This window comes from Cupressus sempervirens, chromosome 8 (assembly GCF_028749045.1).
Source record: "Cupressus sempervirens isolate cs-2001-9-10 chromosome 8, ASM2874904v1, whole genome shotgun sequence".
Lineage (NCBI taxonomy): Eukaryota > Viridiplantae > Streptophyta > Pinopsida > Cupressales > Cupressaceae > Cupressus > Cupressus sempervirens.
Window position 1 is genome coordinate 343,069,494 of NC_143125.1, and position 6,000 is coordinate 343,075,493.

Genomic DNA, 6,000 nt, shown 5'->3' on the forward strand with positions numbered 1-6,000 from the left:
ATGCATTACTGGAGAAGTATCGTACGACACTAGAAGAGTGCCGCATGATTTTATGAGAAATGTCGCGCGATACTTTTCCAGTAACGCACGCCTTCTTGAGAAGTGTCGCACGCAATAAGGAAGAAGTGTCGCCCTCCCTTAGTAAAAAGTGTCGCACGCCCTTTGGTTAAAACCTGCGTGTGCCAACAGCAGGCACTTTTTGTAGTGTTCCGATCTTTTTGAGAGTTGATCTAGATACCCTTTTGGGCGTTCTTCAAGCCTATGTTGTTGCATTTTGAATTCAAGAGGTTTCTTTTGAAATTCAATTTTTGGGTTTCTATTGTAATCCTTCGAGGTTTAAAATATATCGTTTAAGTATAAGTTTCTTATACTTAAGATATATTTTAATATATGCGATGATTCATTTGAGATGAGTTTCAGACCTCTTTCAGCTTGGTAGGTCTTTGTGGCTTTCGTGGTTGTGATATGGTTGGTAGTGGCATTTGGAGATCTGTTGGTGCTTGGTTGTCTTCTAGTCTTCCATTGTGATCTTTTGGTTTGTGTAGGTTGTATCATGTGCACTTACACTTGTTTTAAAAAAAATTTGTTCTGGCTTGTTTTTCATCCTTGTTTCCAAGGATCTTCAGGCGGGGCATTACATTTGGTATCAGAGCCCATCTTGCAACATTGGGATCTCTGTGTTATGCTTCCACTATGGTTTTGCTTTCCGTTGAGTATTGCTATCTTGTTTTATTATTTGTTATCTCATTGGTTTATGGTTCTAACTCTTATGCTGTGATCTAATTGTTCTATCATTATCTTGTTGCTTCCTATCAATGATGCCTCCTGCATGTAGACCTGGTGGTCATGGTGGTACTCGTAGTGGTAACCGTGGAAATGAACACCATGAAGAGGAACGGCAGTGAGGAGGGCGAGAACACGATAATAAAAATGCTAATCAGGCTCTCTTAGGGGCAATGACGCCAGTGCTCTAGGAAATTCTTGCTCGGATGGGCCCTCGTGTTGAGGAGTGCCAGCAGGATCAGAATTAGGAAAAGGGATCTCATCATGGAGAGTCCCACCGTTCAGAGCATAGAGAGGAAGAGCATGAGCGGGAACGTTCTCGTACACCACCTGGGGGTAGAAGGCATCATCGAGGTGGTAGGGATTAAGACACTGAGGATTCCATCAGATTGGATATCATGAAGTCCCTTCAGAGTTCCAGACCACCACTGTTTGATGGTAAGGGAAGTGACCTCAAGGCTGAGACTTGGTTGTTGGACATGGAATGTTGCTTCACCATGTATCCATATTCAACCAACATGAGGGCTTGTTGTGCAATTATGCAGTTGAGAGACAACTGATCTATTTGGTGGAATACTGAGAGTAAGAAGCTTCAGATTAGTGTTGTAGATCTCACCTGGGAGATCTTTGAGGAGAGGTTCCGAGAGAGATTCTTATCTCCTCAATTTAGAGAGGCCCGTGCTGATCAGTTCCACACAATCCGACAAGGAAATATGACTGTGGATCAGTACGAGATCAGATTCTTTGAACTTAGGTAGTATTCATGCTATGACAATAATGATTTACTCTTGGCTCATCATTTTATTAGAGGCCTTAAGGATTCCATCATTGGAGAAGTCTGCATGCACCAACCTAGGACTCTTGCCCTCGTTGTAGAGAAGGCACGGATTGCAGAGGAAAATCCGGCTAGAGGTTTCAATGGTAGATCTGATTCCCAGAACCATAGTGCAAAGAATTCAGGACAGGATGCTCAGTTCACTCAGTCCTCAGGCAAGGGCCAATCCCAATCAGAACCCTCTTAGGTTGGTCCTTCCTATAAGAATAAGAAGAAGTTTTGGGGCAAGAGTGGACAAGATTCTGGTACCTCAAAAAAGAAAGGAGACTTTTAGAAATGGGGACAGAAATCTCAGCAGGATCGTCCTCCCCAGTACAGTCAGCAGAATTCTAGCAGAGGTAGTGCACCATATCCTAGTGCTACTCAGAGTGGTCGTGGGGAAAGACCCAACTTTTTTGGGAATTGTTACACTTGTGGCCAACCTGGTCATAAATCGTATGATTGTTCGATCAAACCATCTATAGGACCTGCAAAGGGTGCAGCTAGATCTGAGCCTACTATAGGAGATGTGGGTAGGAATCACAGAGTCTTTGTAGCAGTTGACAACCGTCAAGCTGAGCATCAAGGTACGGTAGTCGAGGCTACAGCTACATTGCATGGTATTTCAACTTCAATTTTGTTTGACTCTGGTGCTTTCAATTCTTTCATTTCACCATCTCTTGTTCAGTGATGTGGGCTAGTGGCAATGCGTCAGGTTGATAGGTGGTAGGTTGAGTTAGCCACAGGTTCTAAGGTGGTTGTCGACTCATTGGTTAGAAGTTGTGTTCTGAGTTTGGGAACCTTCACCACCACAGTGGACTTACGAATTCTACCTCTAGGATCGTATGACATTATGTTGGGCATGGATTGGTTAGCCGCCCATCAGGCAAATATCGATTGCCATCATAAGGTGGTACAGTGTGTGGATGACAAAGGTAGGTGGGTGGAAATTTTGGGAGTCCAGCGACCAGTCTCACATCGTATGATCTCAGCTAATCAGCTGAAGTAGAGTGTGCAGAAGGGTTGTCATTTGTTTCTTGTGTCTCTTAGTGATCTTGAGGAAGCTAAGAGCCGTATGGTGAGACTTGATGATCACCCACTACTTCGCGAGTATGCAAATGTGTTTCCTGATGAAATTCTAGGTATGCCACCGCAGCGTGACATTGATTTTTGGATTGATCTTGTATCAAGAGCAGAGCCTATTTCACGAGCTCCTTATTGCATGACTACTCAGAAGTTGAGTGAGCTCAAATTAAAGTTGGAGGAATTGTTGGCCAAGGGCCATATTCATCCTAGTGTATCACCTTGGGGTGCACCAGTCATCTTTGTGAAGAAGAAGGATGGTTCATCGCGTTTGTGCATTGACTACTAGCAGCTGAATAAGGTGACGGTGAAGAACCGTTATCCTTTGCCGAGGATAGATGATTTGTCCGATCAGATGAAGGGGGCATGAGTGTTCTCAAAGATTCATCTGAAGTCGGGATACCATCAGCTTCTTATCCAAGAGGTTGATATTCATCGAATAGCATTTCGTACACAATATGGGCATTATGAGTTCACGGTTGTACCCTTTGGGTTAACCAATGCACCATCAGTATTTATGAGTTTGATGAATGGTGTATTTTGTACTTACCTCGATCAGTGTGTCATTGTATTCTTGGATGACATATTAATCTATTCAAAGACTGAGGAGGAGCATGAGGTCCATTTGCGTCAGGTATTGCAGTGCTTGAGAGACCATCAGTTGTATGGAAAATTGAGTAAATATGGGTTCTTCCAGTCAGAGGTGAAGTATTTGGGACATATCATCACTGGTGATGGAATTGTAGTGGATCTGAAGAAGATTCGTGCTATCATGGATTGGCCGGCACCCACTAATGTCTCAGAAGTTCGTAGTTTCATGGGATTAGCGGGTTACTACCATCACTTTGTGAAGGATTTCTCACGAGTAGCCCATCCCATCACTTCTCTTCAGAGGAAAGGGAAGAAGTTTGTTTGGTCAGACTAGTGTGAAGTAGCATTTAATGCTCTTAAGGAGTGTTTGACCAGTGCACCAATCCTTGCAGTGCCTAATCCTGTAGGTGATTTCATGGTTTGCACAGATGCTTCGTTGGAAGGCGTGGGTGCGATATTAATGCAGGATGGTCGAGTGATTGCTTTTGAGTCTAAAAAACTCAAGGGCCATGAGCTAAGCTACCCCACTCATGATTTGGAACTCACGGCCGTAGTGCATGCCCTTGTCCATTGGAGGCATTTTCTTTTGGAACACAGGTTTGATTTGCATAGCAATCATAGGAGCTTGCAGTATATCTTTACTCAACCAAACTTGAATGCATGATAGCGTCGTTGGATGGAGTTTCTATGTGAGTATGACTTTGATTTTCATTACATTAAAGGGAAGGAGAATGTCGTCGTGGATGCTTTGAGCAGAAGGCAACATGAGATATCAGTGTTGTCATTGGGAGTGGATCTACGAGGCCGTATCTTAGAGGCCTTGCCTAGTGACACTTGGTATCAGGAGGTGAGGGCGGAGATCAAGTTCGGACGTACCCTTGAGGGGAGATTTTCATGTTATGTACTTGAGTCCGATGGACTATTGCATCATTTGGCGCATATCTATGTACCCATGATGGGTGGTCTTCGTACCTTGGTTTTGTCAGAAGCGCATCGTGCACCGTATTTCGCACATCCTGGTGTTAAGAAGATGCATGCTGATCTCAAACAACTGTACTTTTGGGCAGGGATGAGGTGCGATGTTGTTCATTTTGTTGCTAGATGCCTTGAGTGCTAGAGAGTGAACGTAGAGCATCAGCATCCGGTAGGTCTTTTGCAGCCACATATCATTCCAGAGTGGAAGTGGGATACAATATCTATTGATTTTATCACAGGGTTGCCTATGTCATCACGGAGACATGATTGCATCATGGTGACAGTGGACAAGTTGTCCAAGGTAGCACATTTTTCACCCATGAGAGCATCCTACACAGCTTCTTCTATAGCGCATGTTTTCCTGGAGGATATTGTTCGTTTGCATGGGATTCCTCGTCGAATCATTTTGGATTGAGATCCAGTGTTTACTTTTGCACTGTGGACATCTCTCCAACATGCTTTGGGTGCATAGCTCAATTTCAGTTCAGCTTATCACCCAGAGACCGATGGTCAGACTAAGAGAGTTAATCAGGTTCTGGAGGATATGCTTCGCATGTATGTTATGGATAGGCAGGTGAAGTGGGAGGACTATTTGTACCTTGTTGAGTTTGCATACAACAACGGGTATCATAGTTCTCTTGGCATGTCACCATTTCAGGCCTTGTATGGTAGACCATGTCGTACCCCTTTGAGTTGGGATCGTTTGGAGGACCAAGTTCTTTTGGGTCCAGAGATGCTTCAGGACATGGAGCAGCAGGTTGTTCACATTAGGGAGTATTTGGTTACTACTCAGGACAGGCAGAAGAAGTATGCAGATGCCCATAGGTTGAATCGTCACTTTTCTGTTGGTGACAGGGTGTTTTTGAGAGTGCATCCGAGGAAGAGCCCCATATATTATGGGAAAGGCTCTAAGTTGGCGCCACATTTTGTCGGACCTTTTGAGATCCTCAAGAGGATTGGTACTGTTGCTTATCATCTAGCGTTGCCACCTAGCCTTTCGCGCATCCATGATGTTTTTCATGTTTCTATTTTGCGACAGTATATTCCAGACGTGACCCATGTGCTTGATTGGGATGCTTTGCAGGTAGCGGACGGGCAGCTTCCTTTGGATCCCATTCGTATCCTACAGCACCAGAGGCTAACCTTGCGAGGTCGAGACATAGAGCAAGCAAGGGTCCAATGGGACCCGAGCGATGAGACCTCTGCGACTTTGGAGGATGCTACACGATTGAGGGAATTGTACCCCTATCTTTTTGTTGGCTTCCAGGAGTAAGCCTATGCTAGTGGGGGAGGATGTAGTGCCTCTCATGCTTGCAATCTATGGCTTGTCTATTTTGATTCGAGAGATACTTGATACTCTTATTATTTTGTACCTTATGATGACCCGAGGGTCGGATGTTATACTTGGATTTAGTACCATAGATGCTTTACTGCTATACTATTCAGTTTATCACATTTGCATGTTGATGCCTTTTTGAGATGACAATAGATCTATGATGGTATCTGGTTATATGATGTATTGGACCTATTTGCTGATTATGTTATGAGATGGATTCTATGCTATGGTTATTTACTTCATTCTTATATCTTTACGCTTTCTACGAATGTGAGTGATGTAAATGGATTAAATAGATATTTTAATACATGTTGCTTTGGCTATGATAGTATTCGCCATTGCACTTGATCGTGTGTTTTAGTGTGCAGGAATTATACCCTTGGCAGTGGCACATGGAGTTAGTGATTCAGCTATTCAT